Source organism: Pristiophorus japonicus, unplaced genomic scaffold, assembly GCF_044704955.1.
Source record: "Pristiophorus japonicus isolate sPriJap1 unplaced genomic scaffold, sPriJap1.hap1 HAP1_SCAFFOLD_1461, whole genome shotgun sequence".
In the NCBI taxonomy this organism is placed as follows: domain Eukaryota; kingdom Metazoa; phylum Chordata; class Chondrichthyes; family Pristiophoridae; genus Pristiophorus; species Pristiophorus japonicus.
In genome coordinates this window covers 47,594-63,022 of record NW_027251135.1, presented here as the reverse complement: position 1 = coordinate 63,022, position 15,429 = coordinate 47,594, and the positions used below count along the sequence as shown (strand labels likewise).

Genomic DNA, 15,429 nt, shown 5'->3' with positions numbered 1-15,429 from the left:
CGTCATCAAAATCCTGATTGCTGTTTTGGCACGTGGGCAGGAACATTGGCAGGACCCAGGTACAGAGGAGTGGGAAGGTCGGGGTGGATGAGTAGTGAGTGTTTGTGGCGAGATGGGGTGAACGTTTATGGCGGAGGAGCGGCGAGAGATCGCGGCGGAGGTGCGACAGATGAGGGTACGGGGCCCAGAAGAGCCGAGGGCCCAGAGGTAGCACGGGTCAGCCCACACTGCGATATGTGCGCGCACTCGGTCCGTGCAGCAGAGCAGGTCTCCAGTCCTGGTTAATCCTTGCCTCTGGATAAAGGCCTGGCTCTGTCAAGCCCGTGTGGTGGCTGATGTGCAACGGTCACCACACGTTTTTAAAAAAAAAAAAAATCCAGGCACAGGTATCTTCCACCCACTCAATTGAAGTTCAGGACTGGAACACTGGAGCAAGTCATCCTCGTTCAAGGGACCACCTATGATATAAAGCAGGAAAAGGAATATAGGAGATTTACTGGGGTTAATGTCGTCTATCATGTCTCTCCACATTGTGTATTGTAAAGTGCCATTGAACTTTCTGATAGGCAGGGTGTCATCTGCTACTGACAGCTTGAGATAGTCCTCACTAATCCTGTAAATATTACACAGTTGATGTTATAAATTGACCATAAACACTTTACCAAACTGCAGAGTTTCAGTAAAGAACATGTCCTACCTCCTCTTCCGACAAGCTTCCTCCTGAAATAAATAAAACACAAGCAGTGAGGAGGTTAGTAAAAGACTTCAGGAGGCCATCGACAGGCTGGTGAAATGAGCAGATACAGGGCGGATAACATTTTAAACAGAGAGGTGTGAAGTGATGCATTTTGGAAGAAAGAATGAGAGGCAATATAAACTAAATGGTACAATTTTAAATGGGGTGCAGGAACAGAGACCTGGGGGTCACATACACAAATCTCAAAGGAGTGTGGGGATTGTTTTAACAGTGAATCTCAGAAATGTACAGCACGGCAGGAGGCCATTCAGCCCATTGTGTCCGTGCCGGCCGACAAAGCGCTATCCAGCCTAATCCCACACTCCAGCTCTTGGTACATAGGTTTAAAGGCTACGTCGCTTCAAATACATATTCAAGTATTTTTAAATGCGATGAGAGTTTCTGCCTCTACCACCGTTTCAGGTAGTGAGTTCCAGATCTCCACAACCCTCTGGGTGAAGCATTTCCCACTCAAATCCTCTCTAAACCTGCTAGGAATTGATTTAAATCTATGCCCCCTGATTGTTGACCCCTCTGAGGGAAATAGGCCCTTCCTATCCACTCTATCTAGACCCCTCATAATTCGATACACCTCAATATGGTCTCCTCTCAGTCTCCTCTGTTCCAAAGTAAACAACCCCCAGCCTATCGAATCTTTTGTCATAGCTAAAATTCTCCAGTCCAGGCAACATCCTCATAAATCTCCTCTGCACCCTCTCTAGTGCAGTCACATCTTTCCTGTAATGTGGTGACCAGAACTGTATGCAGTACTCCAGCTGTGGCATAACTTGTGCTTTATGCAGTTCAAGCGTAATCTCCCTTCTCTTGTATTCAGTGCCTCAGTGAATGAAGGCAAGTATTCCATATGCCTTCTGAACAACCTTATCTACCTGTCCTGCTATCTTTGGGGATCTGTGGACATGCATTCCAAGGTCCCTCTGTTGGGTCTCTGTTGGCTCAGAGACATGGACCATGTACAGTCGACACCTCAAGTCGCTGGAGAAATACCACCAACAATGCCTCCACAAGATCCTACAAATTCCCTGGTAGGACAGGCACACCAACATCAGTGTCCTCGTCCAGGCCAACATCCCCAGCATTGAAGCACTGACCACACTTGATCAGCTCCGCTAAGCAGGCCACATTGTCCGCATGCCAGACACGAGACTCCGAAAGCAAGCGCTCTACTTGGAACTCCTTCATGGCAAATGAGCCAAAGGTGGACGGAGGAAATGCTACAAGGACACCCTCAAAGCCTCCCTGATAAAGTGCAACATCCCCACTGACACTTGGGAGTCCCTGGCCAAAGACCGCCCTAAGTGGAGGAAGTGCTTCTGGGAGGGCGCGGAGTGCCTTAAGTCTCATTGTCGATTGCATGCAGAAGACAAGTGCAGGCAGCGGAAAGAACATGCAGCAAACCTGTCGCACCCTCCCTTACCCTTAACGACTGTGACAGGGACTGTGGTTCTCGTATTGGACTATTCAGCCACCTAAGGACTCATTCTAAGAGTGGAAGCAAGTCTTCCTCGATTCCGAGGGACTGCCAATGTTGATGATGTTCCACAATGACTTGTGATGATCAGGAATGCACTGAATGACAGCGTGGAGCAAGCAGATTCCATAGTAATTTTAAAAAGGGAATTGGAAATACACTTGAAAAGGAAATAAATGTAAGGCTGTGGGGAAAGAGGAGTGGGACTAATTGGAAAGCTCTTTCAAAGAGCCGCACAGACACAATGGGCCATTTGTGTTGTGGGATTCTATGATTGTCAGTAGTTGAACATTCCGATTCGTGTGTCAGATACTGGAACTATACATCAGTGCCACTCACACACACAGTGACTGTCACACCCACCGTACCAGACACACCCACACACTCACAACATGAAACTGTAACTGGATTGCAATGTGAGTTCCGGCAGATATTAATCAATGGGGCAGCACAGAAATAATTATAAGCAAAGTACTATGATCACTCTGCGCTAAGACTCGGTGCCGGGGAGCTCTCGGACTCTGTGCTCGGTGCTGGGGGACGCTCGGACTCTGCGCTCGGTGCCGGAGGGCGCCCGGACTCTGCGGTTTGTATTCTATTTATTTCCCCGCCCGCGCTTCACTCCGTTATTTATTTTTAAAAACCCTCATAAAACTCACTTTCCGCCGGTGATCCGGGCTCTCGGGTGGTGTTTGTGCCGTTGTCGGGGGTACAGGGGGCGCTTGCGCGATGTCAGCCACAACTCAGCGCTAGGGCCGGAGCACTTTCTATAGCGCGGGGATTTGTGGGTACGCTAGCCACCATTACTGTTCGTTATTTCAACCAACCTGTGCGGCAGCTGGGCCTGAAAATCAGCTTCACTACCCCAGTGCTGGGAAAGGGCGACAAGAGACAACATTTTTAAAGTTTCTGCTGATGGGTTGTTTGGCTATTTCCAAACCCTCCCCGAAAAAAAATTAATCTTTTTCAAAATAAAAATAGAGCAACTTTTGAGAAAGCAACATGATATTGGGTGGGAGGATAGAAACAGTCAAGAAAGCCCTCTGGTTTCTTGAGCATCTCTTTGTCCCAACACACTATTCACCAGCTGAGAGGATATAGATTCAGTTGGTGGGTCCCACAGGCTAGCTTTCGTTCACATATTGGAATATGTGTTGGTCTTTTCCTCTTTCATCCCCTCCTGTGTGTGTGCGAGCCAGCCGTGGCTCAGTGGGTAGCACTCTCACACCTGAGTCAGAAGGTTGTGGGTTGAAGTCACACTCCAGAGACTTGAACACAAAATCTAGGCTGACACTCTAGTGCAGTGCTGAGGGAGTGCTGCTCTGTTGGAGGTGCCGTCTTTTGGATGAGACGTTAAACCAAGGTCCTTTCTGCTCTCTCAGGTGGACGTAAAAAATTCCATGACACAATTTTGAAGATGAGCGTTATCCCTGGTTCCCTGGCCAATATTCATCGCTCAATCAACATCATTAAAACAGATTATCTGGTCATTCTTATATTGTAGATATTGGCTGCCGCATTTCCCACTTTATATCAGTGACTGCACTTGAAAATTGGGTGCAAGCACTTTGGAACGTCCAGTGATCATGAAAGGCGCTATATAAATGCAAGTCTGTCTGTCTCAATCGATGTTTAAAGAGGCCATTAATGGCCCTTTAGAATCATAGAATCGTTACAGCACAGAAGGTCATTCAGCCCGTCGAGCCCGTGCCGACTCTCAGCTCAACCCACTCCCCTGCCCTTTCCCTGTAGCCCATATCTTTCCCACTATTTGGTGGTCTATAGAATACACCTAGTAGTATAATGGATGAGGTAGAAAGAATGAGGAGAGGACATATAAACTAAATGTTACAATCCTGAAAAGGGTGCACGAAGAGAGAGACCTGGGAGTAAATGTGCCTAAATCGTTGATGGTGGCAAGGCAGTTTGAGAAAGCAATTAAAAAGGCTTACAAGATCCTGAAATTATGATGAACCTGTATAAAACACTGGTTCGGCTCCCAACTGGAGTTTTGTGTCCAATTCTGGTCACCACACTTTAGGAAGGCTGTGAAGGCCTTAGACAAGGGCAGAAAAGATTTATGAGAATGATTCCAGGAATGAGGGTCTTCAGTTACATGGATAGACTGGAGAAGCTGGGATTGTTCTCATTGAAGCTGAGACGATGGAGAGGAGATTTGATTGAGGTTTTCAAAATCATGAGGGGTCTGGACATGTATCTAGAGGGAAACTGTTCCCATTGGCAGAAGGGTCGAGAACCAGAAGACATATAGAGTAAGGTGATTAACAAAAGAACCAAAGGTGACCTAAGAAAAAACTTTTTTTATACAGCGAGTGGTTCAGATCGGGAATGCAGAGCCTGAAAGGGTGGTGGAGGCAGACTCAATCTTATCTTTCAAAAGGGAGTTGGATAAATATCTGATGGAAAATAATTTACAGGCGGGGAAGAGGGACTAATTGAGAGTCGGCATAGGCTCGACGGGCCGAATGGCCTTCTTTGTGCTGTAACCATTCTATGGTTCTAATTTGTTGTCTCTCTGCTAGTCACTGGGACCTTGAAGCCCAAGAGATGTCAGGGCACATGAGATTGGGCGAGGAGAACATAAGAAATTGGAGCAGGAGAGGCCATTTGGCCCCTCGAGCCTGCTCTGCCTTTCTGTAAGATCATGGCTGGTCTTCAACCTCAACTCTACTTTCCTCCACTATCCCAATATCCATTGATTCACTTAACATCCAAAAATCTATTGATCTCTGTCTTCAATATACTCAATAAATGAGGTTCCAAAGCTCTCTGGGGTAGAGAATTCCAAAGATTCAACACCCTCTGAGTGAAGACATTTCTCCTCATCTCAGTCCTAAATGGCTGACCCTTTATTCTGAGACTGTGACCCCTGGTTCTAGACTCCCCAGCCAGGGGAAACATCCTCCCTGCATCTACCCTATCAAGCCCTGTAAGAATATAGGCCGAGTCTACTCAATCTCTTCTCATAGGTAAATCCCCCTATCCCAGGAATCAGTCTGGCGAGCCTTCAGGTAAATTTATAATGGGGAACAAGGAAATGGCAGACCAATTGAACAAATATTTTGGTTCTGTTTCACGAAAGAAGACACATATAAGCATATAACCTTCCAGAAACACGAGGGAACCGAGGGTCTACTGAGAAGGAAGAACTGAAGGAAATCCTTATTAGTCAGGAAATTGTGTTAGGGAAATTGATGGGATTGAAGGCTGATAAATCCCCAGAGCCTGATAGTCTGCATCCCAGAGTACTTAAGGAAGTGGCCCTAGAAATAGCGGATGCATTGGTGATCATTTTCCAACAGTCTATCGACTCTGGATCAGTTCCTATGGACTGGAGGGTAGCTAATGTAAGACTATTTTTTTTAAAAAGGAGGGAGAGAGAAAACGGGGAATTATACAGCGGTTAGCCTGACATCAGTAGTGGGGAAAATGTTGGAATCAATTATCAAAGATGAAATAGCAGCACATTTGGAAAGCATTGACAGGATTGGTCCAAGTCAGCATGGATTTATGAAAGGGAAATCATGCTTGACAAATCTTCTAGAATTTTTTGAGGGTGTAACTACTAGAGTGGACAAGAGAGAACCAGTAGATGTGGTATATTTGGACTTTCAAAAGGCTTTTGACAAGATCCCACACAAGAGATTAGTGTGCAAAATTAAAGCACATGGTATTGGGGGTAATGTATTGACGTGGATAGAGAACTGGTTGGCAGACAGGAAGCAGAGAGTAGGGATAAACGGGTCCTTCTCAGAATGGCAGGCAGTGACTAGTGGGGTGCCACAGGGCTCAGTGCTGGGACCCCAGCTATTTCCAATATACATGAATGATTTAGATGAAGGAATTGAGTGTAATATCTCCAAGTTTGCAGACGACACTAAGCTGGGTGGCGATGTGAGCTGTGAGGAGGATGCTACGAGGCTGCAGGGTAACTTGGACAGGTTAGGTGAGTGGCCAAATGCATGGAAGATGCAGTATAATGTGGATAAATGTGAGGTTATCCACTTTGGTGGCAAAAACATGAAGGCAGAATATTATCTGAATGGCGGCAGATTAGGAAAAGGGGAGGTACAACGAGACCTGAGTGTCATGGTACATTAGTCATTGAAAGTTGGCATGCAGGTACAGCAGGTGGAGACGAAGGCAAATGACATATTGGCCTTCATAGCTGGGGTATTTGAGTATAGGAGCAGGGAGGTCTTAATGCAGTTGTACAGGGCCTTGGTGATGCCTCACCTGGAATATTGTGTTCAGTTTTTTATTCTCCTAATCTGAGCAAGGACGTTCTTGCTATTGAGGGAGTCCAGCGAAGGTTCACCAGATTGATTCCTGGGATGGCGGGACTGACATATGAGGAGAGACTGGATCGACTGGGCCTGCATTCACTGGAGTTTAGAAGAATGAGAGGGGATCGCACAGAAACATGTAAAATTCTGACGGGACTGGACAGGTTAGATGCAGGAAGAATGTTTCCGATGTTGGGAAGTCCAGAACCAGGGGACACAGTCTAAGGATAAGGGGTAAGCCATTTAGGAACGAGATGAGGAGAAACCTCTTCACTCAGAGAGTGTTAACCTCTGGAATGCTCTACTGCAGAGAGTTGTTGATGCCAGTTCGTTAGATATATTCAAGAGGAAGTTAGATATGGCCTTGATGGCTAAAGGGATCTAGGGATATGGAGAGAAAGCAGGAAAGGGGTACTGAGGTGAATGATCAGCCATGATCTTATTGAATGGTGGTGCATTCCTAGTTTCTATGTTTCTATGCTTCATTATATTCCCTCTATGGCAAGTGTATCCTTCCTTAGGTAAGGAGACCAAAATTGTACACAATACTCCAGGTGCGGTCTTACCCAGGGCCCTATATAATTACATTCGGATGGCTTTACTCTTGTACTCAAATCCTCTTGTATTAAAGGCCAACATATCATTTGCTTTTCTAATTGCTTGCTGTGCCTTCATGTTACGTAGGTTTTAAAGAACACTTAAAAGGTGGAAAGTGAAGTTAAATGGAGAGGTGAAACGATTTAAGTCGGTAATTCCAGAGCTTAGGACTGAGGCAGCTGAAGGCGCGATCGTCAATGGTGGAGCAATTAAAATCGGTGATGGTCAAAAGGCCAGAATAGGTGGAGTATTGAAATCTGGGGGATTATAGGGCAGGAGGAGATTCTAAAGCTTTGGAGGAGCAAGCCCATGGAGGGATTTGAAAACAAGGACGAGAATTTTGAAATTGATGTGTTGCTTAACTGAGAGCCAATGTCGGTCAGAAAGCACAGGAGTGATGGGAGAACGGGACTTGGTGAGAGTTAGGACCACGGGCAACCGAATTTTGAATGGCCTCAACTTTATAGAGGGTAGAACTAGATAGGCCAGCCAGGAGTGCATTGGAATAGTCAAGTCTAGAGGTGATGGATGAGGCATTCGGCAGCAGATAAGTTGAGTTAGGGCGGAGACGGGCAATATTATGAAGGGCGATATTCATGATAGAATGGATATGAGACGGGAAGCACAATTTGTGATCAAATATCACACCAAGGTTGTGAACAGACTTGGTCAGCCTCAGACAGTTGCCAGCAAGATAGATCGAATCAGTGGAAAGGGACCGGAGGTTGTGGCATGAACCAAAGACAATGGCTTCAGTCTTCCCGATATTTAATTGGAGGAAATTTCTACCCATCCAGTGCTGGATGTTGGTCAAGCAGTCCGATAGTATATATAGTACATATTCACGTAGCAGAATGGATAGAAAGATTGCTACAAAACAGAAATAAGAGTGTAGAAGTTTAAGGACGTTTTTCGGACTGGTGGAAAGTGAGAAGTGGTGTCCCACAGGGATCTGTGCTGCTGGGACCAGTGCTGTTTACCATGGTTTAGACTCAGAACTTCGAGTATGGTGTCAGAATTTGAAGTTGACACCAAATTGGATGGTATTACTAATAGTGTTGGGAATGCACCAAAATACAGGAAGACATAAACAGGCTTGCAAAGTGGGCAGAGGAATGGGGAATGCAATTCAACATTGTGAAATGTGAGCTGGTTCATTTTGGTAGAAGGAATAAGGAGACCACTTATTCCTTAGAAGGGAAGAAATTAAATGAACGAGAGGTATAAAAAGACCTGGGAAAAAAGACACAAAAAATTAGCAACACAATTTGGACAGGCCATAAACAGTGCAAAGAAAATACTGGGCTCATTTCTAGAACAGAATACAAATACAAAAGCAGAGAGGTAACATTTACTCTATATTGAACGTTGGTTAGACACAGTTGAAGCACTGAGAGTAGTTCTGGGCTTCACACTATAAAAGGATATTGATGCACTGGAGAAAATGCTGAAAAGATTTACAGAATGTTACCAGAATTGAGAGGTTGCAACTCTCAGGGAAGATTGAGTGGGCTGGGGATTGGGCTTTCTCTGGAAAAGGGGAGACTAAGAAAAGACCAGGAAGATGTGAAGAGGTTTGATAGGGTAGATGTGGATAAACTGTTTCCACTTATGGCTGAGTCAGAACAAGGAGATAGAAACATAAGATAGTCACTGACAGATCAAATAAAGAATTAGGAGCAATTTACTTACTCAGAGGGTGGTGAGAATGTGGAACTTGTTGCCACAAGGAGTGGTTGAAGCAGATAGCATTTAAGGGGAGGCTTGATGTATCCATGAGGGAGAAGGGAATAGAGGGATATGGGGACAGGATGGGATAAGATCATTAGAGTGAGAAGAGGTTCGTATGGAGTATAAACACTGGCACAGTCCAGTTGGGCTGAATGACCTGTTTCTATGCTGTAAATTCTATATCTGCATGGCAGGGGTGGTTTAATACTCGTGTCTACGGGACCCTGGGGTGGATGAATGCTCAGAACTATGTGGCCCTTGCCCATGAGGTGGTTTAATGCTTGGGCTGATTGGCCCTCCCCAGACTGGCTCAGCAATTAGGGTTTTCAATGGCGGAATCGTTACCTAGAGTCCCCCGCACGGCAGAAAGTGCCCTATCAATGACAACGGGAGCCCAGTGCTCAGGCGCAGGACTGGGCTGTACTCTGAGCATGTGCAGTGCCAGTGGTGGAGATGGTCTTGGGTGGAAGAGACGGTTCCCCGAGGTGGTAGGAGCTTGTGGGTGCAGGGGAGTAATTGGACCCCTGGGTGGGCTGAGCAGCTTCATCACTCTCGGTAAAGGCCTCAGGTCCTGAATAAAAGCCCACAGGCCCCGAATAAAAGCCCACTGGTCCCGAGTTTGCAACGGAGTGATAGGCCCCGTCGCTCCAGGTAACTGGCCGCCATGTTGGACAGGGAGGGATCAGGGCTCCTGCGTGGCCATCTTGCTAGTGACTTTCTCCCCGGAGACAGACCCAGGCTACAGTGCATGCGCAGCCATCTTGGTACAGGAGCAGAGGGTGGGCGGGGCTTCAGGGTCCCAGTGACCAGGAGAGAAAATCATTGCCTCATTGATTTTATTCTCACTGCACGCAGCGGGTGTAGAACTGAACCCAACCAGAGCAAAGGGAGGGAGAAAACTGGGGATGGAGGAATGAAATGATGGAGATGTTACGATTGGGTTTGGATTTCAGCACGAGCAGGGAGGGTGAGTGAGTGGGACAGGGATTTACAGCTTTGGGGAACAAGAGACGAAAGAATATTCCATAGAAACTAGGATTGCCTGACAATTTCTATCCTGTGCTGACGTTTGTAAATTCCTTTTACAGGGTATTAGAAGGGCAGGATTTACAGACGGGAAACGTGAACCAAACATCACATCAAGATCTGACAGAGTCACGCGATTCATCAGGACCTGACTATCTGCGGCCTTTCAAAGTAGGAGAAATGTTTATCTGTTCTGTCTGTGGGAATAGATTTCCAACATCAGTGTGTCTGGAAAAGCACCGGGACACACACACACCCGAGTGACAGTGTTCCAGTGCAATGACTGTGTAAAGAGCTTTAACCAGTTACACAGCCTGAAAAACATCGCATCATTCACAGTGGGGAGAAACTGTACACGTGCTCTGTGTGTGGTCGAGGCTTCAACTGATCGTCCAACCTCCATAGACACAAGGACACCCGCACCATGGAGAAACTGTGGGAATGTGGAGACTGTGGGAAGGGATTCAATTACCCATCTGAGCTGGAAACTCATCGACGCAGTCACACCGGGGAGAGGCCATTCACCTGCTCCATGTGTGGGAAGGGGTTCACTCGGTCATCCACTCTGCTGACACACCAGCGAGTTCACACTGGGGAGAGGCCATTCACCTGCTCTGAGTGTGGGGAGGGATTCACTCGGTCACCCAACCTGCTGGTACACCAGCGAGTTCACACTGGGGAGAGACCATTCACCTACTCAGTGTGTGGGAAGGGATTCACTCAGTCATCCAACCTGCTGACACATCAGCGAGTTCACACTGGGGAGAGGTTGTTCATCTGGTCAGTGTGTGGGAAGGGATTCACTCGGTCATCCAACCTGCTGAGACAGCAGCTAGTTCACAAATGATTGCAGAGTTTGGATTCCGCTGTTGTTGCTCACATCCTAATGAACTGTGTTCATTCTGTTAGCTGCCGTTTGTTTCTGCTGATGTTAATAACCCTTCAACTAGGCTGGAGTTTAGTATTTTGATACTTCAATTAACAGTGTTGATATTTGATGTCTCCAAGATAAGAGGAGACTACTGGATGTCCTGTTTCTGATCGGGGCGCAGGAGCAGTGAGAGATCGGGGCCCAGGAACGAGGTTTTGGGGCCCAGGAGAGGCGAAGGCCCAGAAACAGCATGGGCCAGCCCACACTGCGATACGTGGATAGTAGGAGCATGCGTGCACACTAGGTCCGTGCAGCAGGACTTGGTCTCCAGTCATCTTGGTTAACCCTTGCCACTGGATCAACACCTAGCTCTGTCAAGCCCGTGTGGTGGCTGGTGTGCAACGGCCACCCCACATTAAAAGAATCCATGCACAGGCATCTTCCACCCTTCAGTGTGTAGTTCGGGACCTCGAATGTCAGGTCCCTCATTGAAACACCTGTGAACTCATCCCTTTTTGGTGTGGAATCAGGACATCCTCGATACGAGGGATGGCCTAATACTATACCACCATTTTTTAGCCTTTTCTCCTTTCTGACTCTAGATTAGTTCAGTTCTCATACCTTTGGTTATTCAGGGACAAATCCCAGCTCCCCATACCTTCCAGAGTGCCTCTCCTAGCCTTGGTATCCAGGGAAGGTATCAGTAACACGCCCGGGATCACTAAACACAAAACCCAGTCTGTTAATCACTTTCAGCTAGTGGACTTAGTGTGTGCCCCACAGCATCTCTCTCACCTTCGATGTGTGATTGGAGCATCACGCCTGCAAACCTGGGTTCAATTTAAATTTAAATCCACTCTGTGTATTTAAAAAAAATACATACAAGTATACAGATCACATCAAATAATTGGCAACGGTTTAGAGTCAACAAGATGAAGATGTAGCCACACCAAGGCCCAATAAACCAGCGCTGTATTCACAGGATAAAGTCTGTTATCTGACTCCTCGAGTGACAGAGAAAGATCGGGACCCTAAGAATATCTAGAATCTGTTGTAAATATGTTTCAAATCCTCACTGGTACAACCTGTCTATTTCTTTTCAATTGAAGTGAATGGAAGATGAGGAGGGGTTGGAGAATAGGGATGGAAGAGGAGTTAGGGTGCGGGTGGACGGAGAGGAGTTGTAATGGAGGAAGTGCAGCAGCCAGATCCCACAAACAGCAATGTAATGATGACAAGATAATCCATTCTCAGTGATGTTAGTTGAGGGATACACATTGTGCAGGACTCCACCTGTTCTTTCTCAGAATCGTGGCCATGGGATCTTTTATGTCCAACTTATGGACTCGAGGGGACATCGGTTTGATGTCTCATCTGAAAGACAGTACCTCTGATGTGCAGCACTCCCTCTGTACTGGCACCTGGAGTCTCGGCCTAGATTATGTGCTCGGGTCTCTGGATTGGGAATTGAACCCCGAACCCCTGACTCAGGGCCGAGAGTGTTACCACTGAGCCAAGGCTGACATGGTCTGTCCCCTGTTCCCATTACACTAGACCGTGCCTGTGTTATTACACTAACCCCACCCATTCATACTGCAGTGGGCCCGAACTCTGTTATTAGACATTCGGCAAAGCATTTGCTACAACAATAAAACAACCAGAACTTACATTAATATAGCGCCTTTAACTCAGTGAAACTTCTCACAGTGCTTAACAAGATCGATATCAATAAAAGAAACATTTTTGATACAGAGCCACAGAGAACGATATCAGGACAGATTCCCAAAAGGTTGATCGAAGAGGTATATTTTAAAAAGAACCTTGAAAGAGGAGGTGGAGGTTTCGGGGAATTCCAAAACTTGGAGCCTCGGCAGCTGAAGGCACGGCCGCCAATGGTGGAGCGATTAAAATCGGGGATGCTCAAGAGGACAGATTTGGAGGAGCGCAGGGAACTCAGAGGGTTGTGGGACTGGAGGAGATTACAGAGATAGGGAGGGGCGAGGCCATGGAGAGTTTTGAAACCAAGGATGAGCATTTTTAAATTGAGGCGTTGCTTAACCGGGAGCCAATGTAGGTCAGTGAGCACAGGGGTGATGGGGTGAATAAGATTATAACAATAGGTCCTGACTTGCACACACTATTAGATGAGACCCAATCTTTGTTTTGTTGCACTAGATACTGGCTGTGTGACCATCACACTAGATCCAGCATTGTGTTCAGTATAACACTCGAGTCTGCCTCTGTTATTATTGGATCAAACACTGTCTTTGTTACTCTCACAGTGGGCCATGCATTTGCTGTTATTACTCTGGACCCTGTCTCCACTCTTATTGTATGGGCCCCTGTCTCTGGAATTGTTACACTAGACCCGGCCTCTGCTATGATTGGAAAATAACCTGTCCCTGTTATTCCAGTTCTAGTGCACACCTCTATTATTATAACTATAGATCTTGTCTCTGTTGCATTCAATAGAGTATGTTTCTGATATTGTTAAAGTAGACCCGGCTTCTGTTAGTGTGACACTATCACCTCTTTCAGTTATTATTGCAAAAAAACTTTAGATTCTTAAAGACTTGTTTCTCGTGTAAAACAAGGCCTTGTTTCAGTTATTAATGCACGATACCCTGTCTCTGTTTATATTACACTAGACCCTGTCTCTGTTTATATTACACTAGACACTGTCTCTGTTTATATTACACTAGACCCTGTCTCTGTTTATATTACACTAGACCCTGTCTCTGTTTATATTACACTAGACCCTGTCTCTGTTTATATTACACTAGACCCTGTCTCTGTTTATATTACACTAGACCCTGTCTCTGTTTATATTACACTAGACCCTGTCTCTGTTTATATTACACTAGACCCTGTCTCTGTTTATATTACACTAGATCTTGTCTCTGTTTATATTACACTAGACCCTGTCTCTGTTTATATTACACTAGACCCTGTCTCTGTTTATATTACACTAGACCCTGTCTCTGTTTATATTACACTAGACCCTGTCTCTGTTTATATTACACTAGACCCTGTCTCTGTTTATATTACACTAGATCTTGTCTCTGTTTATATTACACTAGATCTTGTCTCTGTTTATATTACACTAGACCCTGTCTCTGTTTATATTACACTAGACCCTGTCTCTGTTTATATTACACTAGACCCTGTCTCTGTTTATATTACACTAGACCCTGTCTCTGTTTATATTACACTAGACCCTGTCTCTGTTTATATTACACTAGACCCTGTCTCTGTTTATATTACACTAGACCCTGTCTCTGTTTATATTACACTAGACCCTGTCTCTGTTTATATTACACTAGACCCTGTCTCTGTTTATATTACACTAGACCCTGTCTCTGTTTATATTACACTAGATCTTGTCTCTGTTTATATTACACTAGATCTTGTCTCTGTTTATATTACACTAGACCCTGTCTCTGTTTATATTACACTAGATCTTGTCTCTGTTTATATTACACTAGACCCTATCTCTGTTTATATTACACTAGACCCTGTCTCTGTTTATATTACACTAGACCCTGTCTCTGTTTATATTACACTAGACCCTGTCTCTGTTTATATTACACTAGACCCTGTCTCTGTTTATACTACACTAGACCCTGTCTCAGTTTATTGAACCTCGACCATGTCTTAGTTATTGCGGCACTAAACAACATCCACAAATATTGGAAGTGGTTGGGGAGGAAACAGTGAAAGTAACAGTCAGAAAACAGAAGACTGGAGACAGAAACAGAGCAAATTTCGCTGGATAGTTGCAAGTGTTTCATTCCTTTCCAAACGAAGGACATAACCAGTGAGAGAATGAGATATTTATTAACCTCACGGCAGGTATAGGTACAGTTTCACTGTTGCCATCACTGGCACCAATTATCACACACTGGGGGTAAATCTCAGGAGCTTCTGTGTGATGGCGAGGTGATCACTGGAGAATAAAGCTCAGAGACTGGTGCGGAGCTGCTCATTATCCCCAGTGTGATTTAGTTCCCTTTCCCACTGAATACTGTGGACAGACATGGTCACCTTGGCAACAGAATGGTCAGTGTGACATCACTTTCTATACAAGACCACACAAGACAATGGGTTATCAGTAAATGGTAACGCTATTAAACACTCTGCAATTACATTGTGAAGAAAATGGAAATAAAATGCTGGAAAATAATTGCTGAAGATAATTTATCTGTGGTATTGACTAGCAAACTTGAAGAATGATGTGGAGCGCTTTTCAGTTGTTCTGCTGCACCCGATGTATAAATTTTATGTGGACTTTTGGACCCTGCGGCAGCCTATCCGGCTGTGCTTGCTGGGTCAGGATAGAAAGAGACTGCGCGCTGTTCCTCCTCCCACTGCCTGGGGGAATGGGCAGATATTTTAAGGGGCAGCGACTCCCCTTTCTCTGTCTATTTATAGTTAAAGGGACAGTCCAGTTTATCTTGGGGTGTCGGAGGACTTCACTAACAGAGCTCCCATTAACAGTCGCTCCCTTCTGTACTGTGCAGTGATTGTAACGCTGTCTATTTCAGTGACTTGAGCCTTTCTAAAATGTCTCACTGTTTTTGATGTTCCAGTGATGAAGATTTCGGTTAAAGGTGGAGTAAAATTTGTTTCAAAATATTCTGTTCTGACCCTCCCTCAACCCCCCAAATTT

At 45.5% G+C, this 15,429-nt stretch overlaps 1 long non-coding RNA gene across 1 annotated transcript in view; it reads right to left on the bottom strand.

Annotated features, from left to right (window-relative positions):
* Positions 1–319: 319 nt before the first annotated feature.
* Positions 320–15,429, bottom strand: part of LOC139242735 (uncharacterized) — a 55,837-nt gene continuing 40,727 nt past the window's right edge. Inside the window, exons 2-3 of the long non-coding RNA XR_011589362.1 lie at positions 698–720; positions 320–458 (exon numbers count right to left, since the gene is read on the bottom strand). This is a non-coding gene — a long non-coding RNA (uncharacterized lncRNA). The remainder of the gene's footprint in view (positions 459–697; positions 721–15,429) is intronic.